Source organism: Magallana gigas, chromosome 2 (assembly GCF_963853765.1).
Source record: "Magallana gigas chromosome 2, xbMagGiga1.1, whole genome shotgun sequence".
Classification (NCBI taxonomy): Eukaryota; Metazoa; Mollusca; class Bivalvia; order Ostreida; family Ostreidae; genus Magallana; species Magallana gigas.
In genome coordinates, this window is record NC_088854.1 from 16,792,348 (window position 1) to 16,811,977 (window position 19,630).

The 19,630-nt window shown below is 30.5% G+C and overlaps 1 long non-coding RNA gene across 2 annotated transcripts; it reads left to right on the forward strand.

The window, feature by feature from the left end:
- Positions 1-231: 231 nt before the first annotated feature.
- On the forward strand, positions 232-11,042 carry LOC117681550 (uncharacterized). 2 transcript variants are annotated; one of them, XR_004596193.2, is made up of 5 exons: positions 232-575; positions 1,248-1,395; positions 6,765-6,879; positions 9,781-9,920; positions 10,366-11,042. It is a non-coding gene; the product is annotated as an uncharacterized lncRNA (long non-coding RNA). The 2 variants fall into 2 exon arrangements; XR_004596192.2 differs by lacking the exon at positions 232-575 and having other exon boundaries at positions 1,103-1,395.
- The last annotated feature ends 8,588 nt before the right edge of the window (positions 11,043-19,630 follow it).

The following is a 19,630-nucleotide window of genomic DNA, read 5'->3' on the forward strand; positions in this document are numbered from 1 at the left end:
AATTAAAATACTATGAAAAAGTGTCATGTCGTTAGTTTACGCATACTTTTGGCAATGTAAGATTGTTACATAATAATTGGTTATTACTGAGGACAATATAATTGGATGAAATTACTTTAAAATATGCGAGTTTTATTGTATGTTGTTAGCCTACCCGAGTGCTCAATATTGCTTTGTCCTTTATATTTCACTTTTAAGGGATGTATACTTTGACAAATAAAGTGATAAAGTGTGAATTTAATTATTGAATAAAATTGCATATTGTGCATACAATACCGAATAAGAAGACCATAAGAAGTTAATGATTTAATCTTTAGAAAAAAAAGTGGTGGTCCATCATGTAAAATAAGTTTCGAGACAGAAAAACAATTTTAACTGCTACAATTGCATCACGAATGACAAGGCAGATCTACTTTGAATCGTTAATATCATTGTACATAATCGGTGATGCATTTGGCCTTTCCTTAAACTTATTTATGTGTCTTTGTTACATAATCAATTCTCTCAACAATATAAAACCCAAACAAACTAGAGTGTCTATAATCTAATCTGGGAACCTGTCTATTCGTCCTGTGGTATGTATGATGCTGCACGGTCATTTTAATGGTTGCTTTATATGTGTCTCTAAGGAAACTTAACCTTTTTTACTTCATCTCAAGATCTCTCAATTTTTAAAAACTCTTTTGTCTTCTTCATATTTCTTAATATTGTTTTTTTTAAAATCTTTATTTATAAAATTTGCATGCATTGTTCATTTAAAAGCAATTTCTTTCATATAAATTAATCAGATAAAAGTTATTATCATAGAGGTATTTTTAAAAAAAAAACGTATTGTAGGCTCCTTTTTTTAAAGGATCGCAGTCATTTTCCTAAAATGAATTTCCGTAATTTTAAAAGCGCTGAAAATTCACAATAGAAAAATTTTTAACGCCTCAATCTCCACCTTTCATAGTTCAGCCATCTGCAAGTTGTAATTTGCCAAAATCACCGAAGCGTATTGCGTTCTTTGATGTAACCTACATCGTTAACGTTGCTTATGGCAAGAAACTAAAACAGAGACTGGTTAAATATACAGCGACATTAAATTAATATCTAAAGTAATTTACTTATCTCTCTCTCCCTCTGGATTAAGTGTTGTACGACACCTCATTCTCCTGCATTTAATCATTCTGTCAGAGAGAGAGCTCTCCTAACTGTACACAGAGAATGTTGATTACTTCACTCCAAAAGATTCTCCCTCTCACCAGATATCCAATGTACTGCAGGAACCATTCAAGATTGTGGATCGAAGGATTATCATGCACTTATTGCTTCCGATGCTCATTTGTCTAGTGTATCCTGTTTGGATTGTAAATAGCGGTCATCAGAAACATCACCAGTTTACCAGATACAGAGGTAAGAAATTCTAACGTACCCATTTCATTAGCCTATTGATACAAATACTCAAAAACATTATCATTGCATGTTTATTTTGTTTAGTTTTTTGTGTTTCACATTTGCTAATGTTGCCTAAACATTAATGTGTTGCTGCTATTTTTGTTGATTCGTTAAGATGATGCATATAAGTGGTATGTTGTTATTTATGCTGTTAAATTAAAGTACATACACATGTCCCCTCTATATAATGCAAACTTTCTATCTTAATGCTGAGTATTTTGAATCCTAAACTTCAAGAAAATATGCGTTATCGAAAACATGACGGCTTGTCTTGGCTCTTGCCAATTTCTAAATTAATTAGTAATCGGCTGGCACCTGGAACTCGATTACCGTGGACATTTCTAATTACAAAATATTAATTAATGCTGTTTTTTTAGAATGTGTAAACCTTGCAACAGCATACAGAATAGCATATCGTATGTGTATTGGAAGTATAATATCAACGTTTTATTAAAACTATAAATATTCATCCATTTTACATATAGATGTATATTTTAATTTCAGCATGTTTAAAATTGTTTGAAAGTTACTAGTAAAGTTTTCCCATCAATATTTTCAAACTTATTGATTATCTTGTTTTATTTGAGTTTTACTTAGTATCACTTTGCATTTATTTCTGTGTATGCAATATTGCATTTTTTACCTTAAACATTTTTGTGTTATGTCAGGCATTCCTTTCTTAGAAAAAATAATTATGCGGCATATGATATAATTAGCAATTTATTGTGTTAATGTGACATTCTTTAAGTCATATTTTGGTTTTTTCATCACACGTTCACTATTTTATTTCCGGAAGACAATCATCTCGAAGGTTTACATAATAATAACATAACAAAAGAACATGATGAGTGCATACATCATACATTGTATACTGATAATTTGATACTTAAAGTTATATTTGTTTTAGTAGGTACATACTCGTTTTATATTCCATAATAACTACACACTTCATCCAAATTTATAATATTGAGACCTAAGTTTATTTGCAATATACAGATATTTCCATAAATTGCTTATTTCTTTTGTGTTTGTACTACAAAACAATCGAATCAATTTGAATATCCTTGGTTTACGATAGTAGTGTAATATAATATATAATACACTTATGTCTTAAATAAGATAAAATGAACATATAAGTACAAAATGATGATCATCCTCAACCTCCATACTATTGCATAAATCAAATGTCCTATTATTTCTTGGTTAATTTTCATGTAAAGACAATCTAAAATATGCAATCATAATTTTATACTTTACATGTATTGGTTAAATCTAAAATAGCAGATTCTTTCATCTACCATCATCCAAGTCACCCAAGCCTTTGGCGTATAATTCATTTTTGGTATTCAAAATCTATATGTCATTGTTCACAACCATGTCATTATAACATGTTTTTCATATACAATTTTCACTTTTCACATTTCTTATTTTCAACCAGTATTTTAAAATGTTTTGATTATTAAATATTTCTATAGAAATTATTCCAAATTCGTAATAAACTGCACTTTTACAAGTATTTTTTCGTACTCCATGAATGAATTCTCTGAAGAAGTAATATGTACCCTTTCTAAATCTAACCTTTATGAAAACCCATATTTTAGCACAATAACATGGCACACTTTTTACATAAAAATCAAACACGCTTATCTGGGTTTTAACATTAAAATGTTTTATTTTACTCACTACACTAGACAACGTTTTTGTACCTTGTATTACACAGTGCTTCTGCGTAGATAAAAATTTACCGTTATAATTAGACACCATCCCCAAATAGTTAAACTGGTTCACTACATCAACATTGTTACCATTGTACTCCAATTTGTCGTAATTATTAATACATTTTTCATTTCTAAAAACTACAATGTGGGGTGGTTGTACATTGACAGTTAAATTCCAATCTTCTGTGTATTTATCTGTTTATGGAGTTCATTTAACATTCTTTGTAAGTTGTCAGCCGGCTCTGCTATAAGTACAGTCTCATCTGCCAACATTATTAGAAATATATGAATCATCTGCATTTCAATTGATGTACAATTATTTTATAAAACGTCTTTCAAAATCATTAAGATACACTGAGAATAATATACGTGACAATATTTCACCTTGGAGGACACCTGCTGAGATACTAAATGTATCAATCAATTTTCCTGGTGTTCTATACATGCTCTAACATTTCTATACAATGACTTAATAATACACAAATGTTCCCTTGTATGCCATCTTCTTGCAATTTCTGTCATAATTAAGATCTATCAATTAAGTCGATTGCCTTTGTATAGTATACAAAACAACAGTACAACCCTTTTATCACACGTAAAAAAAAAATGATAAGCAGCTGTAGAGTTCTCTACATTATACAAATATGTTGTTGGAAATAAGTTCAGAAAATGGCAATTGTTTTATTTCGTGTGTATCTATAAACGTGAAGACAATTCTTTTATTTACAAGACTACTAAATAAAAAACAATTCTTCTGAAGACATTGTGTCAAGTTACGAAGAAAAACAGTTATAAACCTTGGATTGAAATTTCAATTCTAAGAGTGGATACTACACATTTTCCGTTTGCATTTTGCATTATAATTACTCTTTTATTTTATGAATTACTTTTTTTCTTTTTTTTTAATTATATCACAACAATTATTAACAACAAGAAATTATGTTATGCTTTCTGACGCCTGCAATTCTGCATTTTAATTACAAATTGCACTTTTGTTTCTGTGGTCTAAAAGATTTTGATTGTCTTATAGTAGTAATAATACACTATAGAAACGTTGCGTTAGACGTTAACCATTAGAAATGCTGCGTTATATATAACCGACAATAACTATGAAAATTACAAGAGCGCTTTGAATAGTACAATGATGCGTTCAAAATTGATTTCCTGTCTCTGAATACATTTATGGAAAAATTCGCCTCTAAAGTAGAAAGGTAGAAAGACAACACAAACGCTCTCTCTCTCTCTCTCTCTCTCTCTCTCTCTCTCTCTCTCTCTCTCTCTCTCTCAACAATTTCCATAGACATAAACCTTCCTTGATCTAATGCAATAAAAGACTCAAGGCCATTTTACACACTAATACTGTTCTTGAATAAAAGCTCTCTAATTGTTTAAAATAAGCTAAGAAACGTACATTTTGAAGAGCACGCGGGCAATAAAACAACACAAAAACTGAGCTATTAGCATGAAGCTAATCCATAATATCGTTCAGTAGCACACATTCCTTCTTTATTTATTCAATTTTGATTTAAATTCATATTACTAGAATTTGCAACATGGCATTTTGATTTTCAAATTAAAATGTATTTCAGTTTACGAGATTAACATTATAATAAGTTTAGTTTTGCAAATACCAAACAATTCACTACAATAACAATTCTATCCTGTGCTCCTTAACATTTGCATTTTATATTTAATTTCTAACTAATAACCATTTAAAGTGTTTTATTTAACATTGTTAAAATCATCAAGTTTAAAAAACAGAACTGTAACCTGCCACTCGTGTTTTGAAACAGCTAAGCTACTCGTGAATTGGTCAATTTCGAACATATAGTAATATCAAATAAAAAAATTGTTAACACGTACTTCAACCTTGCTAGCCAAATTGAGGGATTATCTATTCTTAAAGAATCTGTTTGTTGATATACCAATGTAAACATAAAAAAGAAATTCACAAACATTGGTTATTTTCACATAACAATTATTTTCCCAAACCTTGCATCTGCAAAATGTCTTGTAAACAATATAAACTTGTTGATATTTAGTAGTATGATTGTTATAAAACGTTTATTTTTCGAACATGTTTTTATTCATTGATTCTGAACAGTTTCTAGATATGTAAGGTCCTACAAAACCTGCTGATTGACTCATGCAAAAATAGACATCTGTTTTGCTTTTTTTTTGTTTGATGCCTTCCAACAAGCCATGCATGAGGCTGTCCTTTAAATGGGTTTATAAAAATGATATTAAAATGGAAATAGCTTCCGTAAAAACATGACAACTGGAACTTGAAATAAATACACTGTATTTCAAAATTTCTCATAAATCATAAGATATAAATAGCCTTGGTTTTGTTTTAACCTGGCGATGCGTTTTATTTAGATTTTATTGAGTCGTACAACTCTCAGAAGGACAGATAAAAAATCTCTGATTTCATTAGTTTCTAATATGTTAATCTTTTAGCAGCATTATCAAACTGCATTATCTAACTATAGAACCTATACATATGTAGTATTTAAGATCAAATATCAAGAACTTGAAATACATGCAATTAAATGATACGTTGAAAAATTATCAAAAATGCTGCTTGCAATTACTTTAAAGTACGTCGAAACACAATGAACTTTTGTATACATACGAAGGAATTTTCCTTTTATTAACAGCATACAAAGACCATCTGCGTTTATGTACATACAAATTATTTATGTGCCTGTTTCAAAATTCGTTTAGCATTTTTTAAATTTAGAATTTTTACATTGTGGTCATTGCCTACAAAGATGAAGATGTGGTAGGCTGCAAAGCAGGGCAGGTAGTTTTATAGTCATAGCATTTGTCATAGTCTTGTGAACTTGTTGGTGATGCGGTCTTTTCTCGTATAGTATGTAAGTTAGGTTAGTTAAGAAACATGCATTATGTGTCGGAACGTTGTTTGACTTTAAATCGCAGGGCCAGCTTGATGTATGACTGTACAGAAATAGTTTAAACGAGTTTTAATGACATCATTACTCACCTAACTGGCACCAATATAACTTACTAATTTGTGCAGGCAAAAAAGATATTTGTGTTTTACTTGAGGTCTTCTGTACCTCCGTCTTTGTTGTTTATAAAACCTGTGCCTTTGAATCAATCAACATAAGAACATTGACTATTGACATGTCCTCGGATTTTTCAGACCAGCAAACAGTTAAATGACAAATCTGACATGGTCCATATAATATTGTAATTTAGTCTCATTCTATGTAAATGCGGTTTCACCGGATATCGTGGTGCTGTGGTTGTTATTCCGCAGGAATTTGGTATCATAAGTGAAATCTCTTGACATCTCGTTTTGTACATTTAATGCATCTTTCTTCAAAAAGATTTGTATGAATTTATGTATGTTTTTTATCAGAATTACATATAGCAGAACATCAATAAATATCTTTTACATAATTCTAATATTTCATTACTTCCTCTTCTAATTTGTCTTTGTTCTAAACAATCGGCATCCTTATATTCAACATGTTTCTATTTCATTTGTGTGAAAATAACATTTATACATTGTGGACATCACTTTAGATAATTTCCAAGTTTTAGTTAAAATTCATTTATTTTTATTTTTTATTTTTTAAGATCGCCATCAACATATTTCCCGGGACATTACAAATTTAACCTTGCGCTTTCTGCACCAGAAGACTGCTACAACAATAACACCGACCACTTCTATACCGCACAGTCTTAAAGGACTGTAAGTATTCCTCCATTATATTTCAGTTTATTTTACTTATATCTATATTTGCTTTAAATGTTGCAGTTTTATCAACCACTAGTTCAACTATATTTCATAATAGTTGTGTCCAAAAGCAATTTGAGTTTTCGAGGCTCTTCCTGGTAGACTAGATTTGGAAGTTTAGGCTATTTCGGTTAAACACTATTCTGGTTACATGTATTAACTGCAGCAAAAAACATTAACAAAATTTGCTTTTCATAGATGAACAAACAAAATAAAAACCCAACCAAAAATGAACGCAAAACCACACCTTAAGATCATAAGAATAATATATATCGTTAAGACTTAAACGACAAATGATGAAATTTACAGACATCGTTAAATACAATCTCGGTTGTAATTTGACAAAACATGCTTCAACTCCCAATTTATAATGGTATCTTTGTGTACAACTTCCACACAAAATTAGCCTTATGAAATTCATATGCTCTGTCAGGTTTACAATTTTTAACAACATTCATTTTCTAGATAATTTACTTGTAGAACTTCTAATAAAGATACACGTATGTATTTTTTTGCTTGTTCGCCACATTGTGAAACCACAAGGGAGATTATACGTTAATTAAATGAGCAACATTTTGCAACGAAATTGCTTATCTGGCGTATATGTATATCAGTGGTAAACTATGTATATTTATGAAGCTTTTTTGAAATTCTTATGTTTTATTTTAAGGTAGTCCATCCATAACTATCATGTTTCATATCTAATAGATTGCAAGGTTGATTACTAAAATCTTAGTGTGATTTTAAGGGGTTTATTAAATACTAAAGATATATCTTTAAGATTTTAAAAAAAATTAAATTGAATATAAACAAATTTATCACATCTTGAAGTTAACATTAAAGTCTATGGAAAAATATGTATTTTTAAATATATCTTTATAGTATAAATAATTTTATCACAAATCTCTTGGTAAAAAGTTGCAAAAGCTTTCCCTTTCTTTGAAAATGCCCAAAAAAGAATCATTTTTATAAATGGAATTTTCCTCATTTTTGCAAGGGGCAAACAACTCTTTTAAAAGTTCCAAGTGCAAAAAGTTCATTTAATTGACTGCATACATATCCCCGAGTTTTGTTTATGTCAGCCTCATAATTATTTTAGAATAGGTATTCAATGTAGTTTATATAAATCAAAATTGTTAAATTCACCCTAGTTTTGGAGGGACTGCCTTAAGGAATAAATTGTATATGTTTTAACGTTATTTTCACTGTGAAAATGTTTTATTGACATCCTCTCTATTTTATTGCATACAATATAAGAAAAATATACAATGTGAGAACAATTTGAATTGAATTGTGTACTTTCCAAGAAGTTGTTGTCTTATTATTGTAGGAGAAAGAAATTCAATTTCAGATAACCGTATGTAATATTCAAACCGATCTCGATAAGTATTAAGACAAAAGAGACACCTTAGATCTGCAATAGAACTAAAACAGAATGAAACACTTTTGGACATGTGTTTTTCGGTGTAAATTATCATGCTCTGGTGTACGACAGATGCGCTTGAACGATTTGATAAATATCCGTGTGTAATAAGTCGGTGTTCCAGTGGTCCTTGGTCCATTCACAACGTCAAAAATAAGTCTTAGGTTTGACATAGTTAATACCAACGACAAAATTACAAGCAGTGACCAAAACCATCTGTTGAAACAAACCTGTCAACGAAACTCAAAATCTAAAACAACCAATTTCAGTGTTCAAATATCAAATTGAAGAATATTGTCATACTTATACATATATATTTCTTAATTAAAAAACAAAACTATATATTGATATAAAAAAAAATGTTTTACCAAATAGTTTTAAACCTTTAAATATTTTTTGTATTCTTAACGTTTCAGACATGCTCGTAAAATATTTTTAAATCACGCCCCCTTTATATTGAGTATTCTTGTGTGCAATAAAGACATTACATCTGTTCTGAACAAAATTTTAATGAAGGAACTTCAACACACGTTTTTTAGATACACGCAATCATACATGGTAAAGTGACAAATGTGGTCAAGAGTAATTAGATACCTCCAGGTAGTCTTTTTATAATGAGCCTATTAGACGTATACCTACACGAATACAGGAAAATTAATTGGAAATAAACATAGTAAGCTGGATTTAAAAGCACTTGCTGTTATGAATTATGTTTAATTATCATAATGTCTTCTGACTTCCTTTCACTTTTTTCGTTATACCTATTAAATCATATTTCGTTATGAAAAGTTAAGTCATAAAACTTTGTAATATGGATTTTTATTTAAATAACAATCATTAATTAAAATGTGGTTAGTTTTTAGAGTCAATTCTCTTTCAAAAAATTTTCATTTTTAATACAATTTAACAAAGATGTCTCTTCATCACAATGATAGTATTTAAGTCGGCCACTTAATTTGAAAACAAAATTCTGACGAATTTAACAGGTTACGTAATAAATGAATTAATAGGACAGAAGTGGAGAAAAACTGTGTCACACGAGAGCATTTTAATCCAATGAGATCAAACAGAGATCGATTAGCAGGCATTGCTTTTAAAAATTTTTTCAAAATAACAGAAAATGGACAATAAATGTAAAAACACTAATAAAATTCTGAAACTGCCTCAACATGTTATAATAAAACTTGTATCTAATAAAACTGCAATATGATACATATCGCTTCAGTTTTTCATCACACGTAAAAAAAATTTAAGAAAACTGGTCCCTGACTTTAATCTTTCCATAAATTTAAAAGGCTTTGTTTTGAAAACGAATATTGCAAAGCAATCGCAAAAAAATGTATCATTTGTGAATTTAAAATTCACAAAATTTTAAGAGGATGTGAAGGAACCCATTCATTGACTGTACTCATATCTATATCATCTCTTTTTAGAATTGTGAGGAACGAGAAAGACATCATGGTTATAGAGCTGTGTCAGTATTTACAGCAGAGGAGATCACCATCGTGGTTCCATAGATACTTTTGTGTCAGGGATTTCAATCCAATCTGGTGACTCCGTCCTCTGTCTAGGAGTAAGTTGCCTTTTTTGTGTGAAACCATTTTATCGATGTAATATTCATGTTTCGTGAACAACCAATATATTCAAAATGAAGTAAAATTTAAGTTATTGGTATTAAATAATTCTATTGTATATAAATGAACACTTTATACTTTATGTGAAGCTTTTACAGCTGTGCAATTCGTGGTTTGCAAGAAATGCGTTTCTTTTCTTTTCTTTTTCACGTAGTTAATCCGGTATGATATGAAAAAATTATTATAATTCTAGAAAAAATATATATATATATATATATATATATATATATATATATATATATATATATATATATATATATATATATATATATAATACAGCCGCCTTGTATTATTTGTGACTATCTTGCAAACGTTCTTCGGGTTTGTGTCCAATATGGCTTTTGTAACTGTTGTAACTGATGTTTCTTTTTCCCTTGTTTCCAGGTTTTAGTGTGTTTGTTCTTGTCACGGTATTTGTATCCAGCATAAAGGTTATGCTTATGACTGCAAGTAGCGGTGGTCTATCCAGTGTATGTACCATGTACAAAGGACACTTACAGTGTGATATGATGGTCGAATATGACACAAAATGCTGGAATTTAGTGATATTTATTATTTATGAATCATTTGTGAACTTTTTGAAGTGTGTACATCCTCCATTATCATCAAAGCTTAGATTTCTCATTCAAAGTCACATTCAGTAGGATATCAAATGAACGGTGTTGTATTTTTAGTTCTTTCTGTAATACTTAGTATTGTGATTTAAAATTATTAATATCTATTATTAAATTTTCAGATATGATACAGTATCAGTCATCGTTTTTAGATAGTTGTTAACAACATGTACAGTGTATGTCACTTTTCGACAATGAATCCTTGGTTTAACACGATTTGATATTTCGTCATGTATTTTTCTTCTTTTTTTTTTTAATTATGTATGGATATACTTCATGTTTATTATCACAGAGAGAGAGAGAGAGAGAGAGAGAGAGAGAGAGAGAGAGAGAGAGAGAGTAAATGAATTCTGCTACTCGTAAAATTGTGAAAACAATCATTTTAGAAAAAGAAAATATGTGTTTTATACCTTTCTCAGTTTTTATTCATCAAAAGAAATTCCTTAACCATATAAACTATCAATTTTATGAATATTAAATGGTATTGTTTTTAATTTCATGACTCGAATTAAAAAAAAAATACATTATGTATGAATTTTGATACTTACATCACTAGAAACATACAATTTAAAAAATTTGAAAATTTAATGGAACAAAATATTTCACCCGTATTTTATCCATCATATAAGGACTAAGCCTTGTTGACCTCTGTAATTAAGCTATTTGCATTTAATCAGTTCATTAATTTGTTAATTTACCACACAGGTCAAAATGGTACGATTGTACCATAGCATTAAATGCCGGACAGTGTTTTAAATGAGAGCACGATTGCAGTCGATCCTCCGGTGAATGACTTTAGAAAATGCCAAGTCACAACAAGGTGATTTGGTTGTGTTCTAGTTCTCTCTTGTTATATAACTATTGTCAGCGGAAAGGACAATTAGCATATTACGGAGATAAGATATACTGCGCGGTGAAACATACCTGTGTATTGAAAAGGTCAGGGTCATAGTGATTTGTTATATTTCGTTATATTACTATATTCAGGATAACACATGTAAGGGTAAACTTTGTTTTGCAATTTTCGGCTTTTTCTGACTGGGGCAGTAATATCCAATAAAGGCCGGATTTTTATTCTTTTGGCTACTGTATATATTTAATTTATTACAAATAACTATAATGCATGAATGAAAATATCGTGGTTTCAAAATTATATATGTATGATAATGGTAAGTTTTTGCTGTGAAATAAAAAGAATATATAAAATAAGCCTACAAGAAGGATGCAAGACAGATTCTATAATGCGTAAATCTTATTCTGGACAAGAGGTCTATGGGGCATATCGCTCACCTGAACAACAGGTCTAAAGTGCACGAGTTCTTAATAAATATTTTTTATTAAACTCTAAAAGGAGAAGTTGAAGAAGGTTAGGTGGTACAAAATTGAAGTAAATGTAGTTTTAAACTTTATTGGTATACGATGCTTTAATAATAAAGTCACGAGTTGAACAATTATACTTTATATCGGAAACTTGAAAAACAGCTTAAAAAAAGGTTTTCAATGATATACTAATACGTATGCTAATTTCTGGCTTCAGTGCTCTTCAGTGTTGACTGTGCACCACTCACTTGTCTCCAGTATTGATTCCGGGATCAGGGTTGGGACACTATCTATACTATACATGTATCATGAACCATCCACAGTAATACAACAAATCATAGAATTGTAGTTCTAGAGAAGATTTTAAAAGATTTTTCTCTTTAGATTTCGAAGTTGATTTATGAACCCTTTCTGGTGCTTCAGTATTGGTCCAGGACATGGCTTGCAGAGAAATATCACTAATTGCAGTTTTTAAGAAGATCACTTCCTATATATTTATTTCTTAAACTTTGAACCCCTTCTAAAACTCCAGTATTTATCAAGGGGTTTAGATAAGAACACTTTAGAATCTACACTTGTTTATATGAGGGTGTCTGTATTGTCACTTATTTTATCACTCCGGCCAATTTTCTGATAAATGGTAAAAAAAGTGGTGCAATATCGGTCCATGTTATTACCATTAAGAAAATGAAAACCTTCTATTTCTACTTTTGAATTTTAACCCCTCTTTGGACCCCAGTATGGTCCGGAGATTAACGGTTAAAATATTTTTTTTTAATCTTCAATACGCATAGAAGCTTAATAATAAGTCATAATAATTATAAATTATAAATGGTTCTTGAGTAGATTATTTTAGGGCACCGCCCTGTTTTCGTAAGTGAAACTTTCTCCTAAAGGATATGGTTAGTTTAATTAAGGCCAGCAAATTTAGGAAAATTAGTGCGACTTAAAAAGAAGAAAGGACGGCCAACTGGAAGGAGAAAACGCACGGACGACGGACATCAGGTGATGATCAGCAAAGCTCACTTCAACATTCGGTTGTAAAAAGAGTATCAGCGAATAGTAAAGAGTGTAAATTAATTTGTAGAATTATCTTGTTAAGCCTGTTAAACTATACTGATCCGTCGTAGAGTCAAATTTTTCGACTACATCGATAGTTCTAGGTACAGTCTCTGTGGATAACAGAATGCCTCCCATCTGATGAGAACCATTTTCACCAGGCTGTCGGTATTGCTTCCTTTAGTCGTACAGTTGATGCAGGTGATTTAAAACGATAAGTCTCCATAACTTTGCAAGTATTCAGAAAAGACATGAAATAAAGGACTAACATTGCCTTCGTCTTACGACATTTCATTTTACAACTACATGTATTTTAAAGTCAACTTGGCCAGAATAATAACACCTGTAGACATTAAGCCTTTGTCACTGGACTTCCAAGAGAAGAATGAGGCCTCGGTCCGTGTTGCAAAAGAAACTACAATATATTCCAAATCGGGAACCGGACTTCAGAAACACATTTTTAAAAATTGACGGTTTTGTTGAGGCGCCAAAAGATTCTGGTTTGGTTTCATTTGTATGTTCTGTTGTACAATGACCTTGTAATCAGAATAAAAAATCTTTTACCGACTTTTACACACATGTTTCGCCTTCATCGTGAATTTCATATTTAAAATAGGAGAACCTCCGAGACAGTGACAAATGGTTTCTGTATACTGCTTTGCCAGATTTCATTTTCTTTTCACATCATTCGTCTTTTAAAAGATGAAACCGCATGGTATGTTCCTTGAATGGACATTAACAGCACTTATTTACGGGGAAACGTGTCGGAGATGACACTATTCCCTATACAATATACAGCGTGTTTTGGTCCGAAGTTCAATAGTTTGTATGCAAGACCAAGAGCTTTTAGATTTATTGTTAATGACATAATGACACAACTAAAATTACATATCGGTATGCATGTTCAATGTCATTAATCAACCAATTTAATTCATCGAATTTTACTACGAACATAAATATAAACTGGCCACAAGAAAAAACGGTTTACATTCATTCGGTTTCTAGCCAAAGTCAAATGCTTTTTTGTATATATTTGTTTCATTGAATAAAATGAGAAATAAATGATAAAATGAAAACAAGGTATCTGCAAGGTCATCCTTCTATTAATTTTCCGGAGTCATTTGTTCTTATAAATTTCAAAGAAAAAACTTACTAGATAATATTGTGAACGGGATAACCTTTCTAATTACGGAAGTTCACGATGGAGAAGGTTCGTTTATCTTAATGGTATAAGAGGCCATCACGTAAAAACATTACAAACAACATCGTTTTTGATGAATTCTCCACATTAGGGTTCTAGGATCCCTATTCTGCGGCAAGATACAATGTTATACACAAAAATATTTTGTTCTTCGTAGTACATTGTATAATTCAAAATAAGATAGAACCTTATCTTTGGAATGTTTTCAAAATACTAGTGATAAATTAGATAGTAATTCAACACAGCCACAAAAGGCATGTATTAGTTTACCATTTATTGTGTACAGACTTACAGAACTTAGCCACTGGACTTATCAAACAAAGTCAAAAACAGGCCTCGGACCCCCACCCCGTCAAACACATTTATCCAACGGTCCACCCCAAACCCCTCCTTCTGGCAGACATGTATGTAATTATCCCTCGAATCCTCCCTACGGAAATTTGCACACTTTTCACGTATTGGGGAAAAAACCTTTTAATTTTTTTTATATTTTTATTTGTTGAAAAAACAAAAGGCCAATGGGCCACATCGCTCACCTGAGCAAAAATAGACATAAAATCAGCTTTATGAAATAATATCCAAAATATCGGGACAATGAATAAGTAAAATAGATCAGGTATTAAAAAAATTTCAAATTTTTCTACAGATGTTCTTATGTTGAGCCCCTTTTGTATCTAGAATAGTTCATAGTTTACATCACATATTGAGCATTTCCATTCTCAAAAAGATCTTAAGAACAACTGTTCATATAAATATAAACCTACATCAAACTTTGAACCCCTTGTGCGGCCCAAGAGTTATCCAGGGCCACAGTCTAAACAAATGAGAATCAACAAATGTCAGTATGCTTGCATATTATCAATATTATATTTTTTAGAATAATCAAATTTATTTCCTATGCAAAAATTTGACCCCCCCCCCCATTATGGTCTCTTCATTTTTCATTTGATTTTAAAGATTTTTTTCTATATATACCGGTATATTACACTACACCAGGCTTGGGGCAAATTACATTGTAAAGTAATGCATTACATTACCATTACTTCATGAATTTGGGCATTAAATTACCATTACCATTACTTGATTTTCTTGAAGTAATGCATTACATTACCATTACATGAGTAAAGTAATGCATTACCATTACCATTACTTTTAAAAAATAATGTAAAACTAGAAAGAGTTTTTGCAAATGTTTCAAATATAAAACACTCTTTAACATATCTACAGGTTCATGCTCAGTATCAGGTTCAAATTCAATGACTGCATGTATACAAGTGTCAGTCTTTTATTTGCTCAATATATAATCATATTGTGGCATTATGAACATTAAATAAGTAATATATATATACCGGTAGACATTTATATATTCATAGACATTTGCCATGATACAATGTCAGATACGAAATAGAGATGCAGAATTACATGCATAACAAAAAACAATTTATGGAATAATGTTGCGGTTATTAAAAGCTGAATAGAGATATTTCCCCAGATTACACAAATCTTTATAATTTTGGACACTTAATTGTATTAATTCATAAACAGATGGTTTTTCCCAGTTATATTTCTTAAGATACTGTATTTGAATCGTATTTCTTTCTACTGAGGACACTTTAAGACAAAAGATTGCTCTTGCACTTTATGATCAAAGTTTCAAAGGGATCATCTTTTAACTGCATCTTGTTAGTTTGAAAATCTTCCCAGCTTTACTAAATAAATGTTTTACAGGAACAGTCGAAGCTTGGACTGAAAAGTACTGTTTGACAATCTTTATCTTAGGCTATGAATCTTGTATTTTCTATCAGTCCAAACTAACCATGTACAGTGTACTTAATATACAAGAGGAGAGAGAGAGAGAGAGAGTCGAGAGAAAGAGAGAGAGAGAGAGAATAAGTAAGTAAAATTATTTTCAAATGGGTTATAATAATGGAAGTGATATTGATTTTCATCATGGATGTACAGTGCATTCATTTTGCTTTTAAAGGTGCATGTCTGTCTCCTATTCTATTGGGACATAGCGAAGGGAATGGGATTGGGGTGTTTAGCACTTCTTATAACAATAGATTGTTTTGATACTTAGATTATCCTGGGGGCATAGTGTGTTGTTGACACATTTCTTATTGAAGCGCAAACTAATTGGAGTAAATTGTTTAAATGATTAAAAACTCTTAATAACAACACTCTTAAAAATGTTATGAAATTGTGCTGTTATATTTAGTAATATTAACAATTCAAAAATGAATTTTTAAAAATCTTTTTTGATAATACAATTAAAACGTTTTTATCTCAAGAATTATTTCTTTCTTCTTGAAAAATAAATTTAGTCAAATTCAACTATTCATTTATTCATCACATTTTTTAAAGTGAACATGCATAAAAAAGCAATGTAATGCAAAGTAATGCCATGTAATGCCAGCATTACACTAGATTTTGGAAAGTAATGAATTACATTACCATTACTTGTAATGCTAATTTTGTGGCATTACACACTACTAGCATTGCTTTCAAAACATGTAATGCATTGCAATGCATTACCATTACATTTAGCATTACCCCAAGCCTGCACTACACTACCTGAGGATGCTTCTAATCAAGTCACAACTTTTCTGGCCAATTGATTTTTGAGAAGATATTTCTCTACACATTCCTACAATGTATGTAAAATTCTACCCCCAATTGTTGCCCCACCGTACTCCCGGGGATCAAGATTTGAAAAAAAACTAAAATCTACACTACCTGAGGGTGCTTCCACACAAATTACAGCTTTTCTGGCCAAATGATTTTTGAGAAGATTTTTCTGGATATATTCCTATGCATTCGACCCCCCACTGTGGCCTCAATCTACCCCCGGGTTCATGGTATGAACAAACTTGAATCTACACTACTTGAGAATTCTACCATACAAGTTTCAGGTTTTTTTGCCAGTTGAATTTTGAGAAAAAGATTTTAAAACATTTTTGCTATATATATATATATATATATATATATATATATATATATATATATATATATATATATATATATATATATATCAGGCTTGGGGCGAATTACATTGTAAAGTAATGCATTACATTACCATTACTTCATGAATTTGGGCATTAAATTACCATTACCATTACTTGATTTTCTTGAAGTAATGCATTACATTACCATTACATGAGTAAAGTAATGCATTACCATTACCATTACTTTTTTTTTTAAAGTAAAACTAATAAAGAGTTTTTGCAAATGTTTTAAATATACAACACTCTTTAACATATCTACAGCTTCATGCTCAGTATCAGGTTCAAATCCAATGAATAAACAAGAGTCATTCTTTATTTGCTCAATACATAATCATCTTGTGGCATTATGAACAACATATTACATAAGTAAAATGATATTTATAGACATTTGGCATGATACAATATCAGATATGAAATAGAGACACAGGATAACATGCGTAACAAAAAACAATTTATGAAATAATGTTGCGGTTTTTAAAAGCTAAATATAGATATATCCCCAGATTACACAAATCTTTATAATTTTGGACACTTAATTTTATTAATTTATAAACAGATGATTTTTCCCAGTTATATTTCTTAATATATTTTAATCGTATTTCTTTTTACGGAGGACACTTTAAGACAAAAGATTGCTGTTGCACTTATGATCGAAGTTTCAAAGGGTTCATCTTTTAAATGCATCCATCTTCCGGGCTATACTAAATAAATGTTTTGCAAGAGCAGTAAAAGCTTGGGCTGGAAAATATTGTTTGACGATCTTTATCTTAGGATATATTAAGTGCAATAATAGATTAAATACATGAATCTTGTATTTTCTATCAGTCCAAACTAATGTACTGTGTAATTAATATACAAGAGCGAGAGAGAGAGACAAAGAGACAGAGAGAAAGAGAAAGGAAAAAAATAAGATTATTTTCAAATGGGTTATAATATTGGAAGTGATATTGATTTTCATCATGGATGGACAGTGCATTCATTTTGCTTTTAAAGGTGCATGTCTGTCTCCTATTCTATTGTGACATAGCGAAGGGAAGGGGATTGGGGTGTTTAGCACTTCTTATAACAATAGATTGTTTTGATACTTAGATTATTCTGGGGGCATAGTGTGTTGTTGACACATTTCTTATTGAAGTGCAAACTAATTGGAGTAAATTGTTTAAATGATTAAAAACTCTTAATAACAACACTCTTAAAAATGTTATGAAATTGTGCTGTTATCTTTAGTAATATAAACAATTCAAAAATGAATTTAAAAAAAACCTATTTTAATAAAACATGTACTTGTCAATTAAACATTTTTTTTTTTAATTAGAATTATTTCTTTCTTCTTTAAAAATAAATTTTATCAAATTTAATTTCAACTATTCATTTATTCATCAATTTTTTTAAAGTGAACATGCATAAATATGCATAGTAATGCAAAGTAATGCCATGTAATGCCAGCATTACACTAGATTTTTGAAAGTAATGCATTACATTAGCATTACTTGTAATGCTAATTTTGAGGCATTACACATTACTAGCATTACTTTGAAAACATGTAATGCATTGCAATGCATTACCATTACATTTAGCATTACCCCAAGCCTGAATTATATATATATATATATATATATATATATATATATATATATATATATATATATATATATATATATATATATATATATATTTATTTATATTCCTATGTAAAAATTTGACCCCCAAATGTGGCCCCACCATACCCCTGGAGATCATCATTTGTAGAGACTTGATTCTACAATACCTGAGGGTGCTTCCACACAAGTTAAAGCTTTTTTGGTGGATTGAATTTTGAGAAGATATTTCCCTATACATACCTATGTAAAAATTCGACCCCCAGTTGTGGCCCCACCTTACCCCCAGGATCATAATTTGATAGAATTTGAATCAACTCTACCTGAGGATGCTTCCACACAAGTTACAGCTTTTCTGGCCAATTAACTTTTGAGAAGAAGATTTCTAAAGATTTTTCTCAATATAATCCTAGCTACGCAAAAATTTGACACCCAACTGTGGTCCCATCATACCCCTGGAGATCATGTTTTGAACAAACTTGAATCATCTCTACCTGAGGAAGCTTCTACATGTACACAAGTTACAGCTTTACTGGCTGATTGATTTTTAAGGACTTTTCTCCCTATATTCCTATGTAAAATTCGACCCCTGATTTTGGCCCCATCCTACCCCCGGGGATCATGCTTTGAATAAACTTGAATCTTCACTACTTGAGTATGCTTCCACACAAAATACAGTTTTTTTGGCCATTTTGTTTTGGAGAAGAAGAAGAAACCAACAAATTTTTAATATTTCTTAATTATCTCCCTTAGAAAGAGGGTGTTGCCCTTCATTTTAACAAACTTGAATCTCCTTTACCAAAGTATGCTTTGTGCCAAGTTTGGTTGAAATCAGCCCAGTGGTTCTGGAAA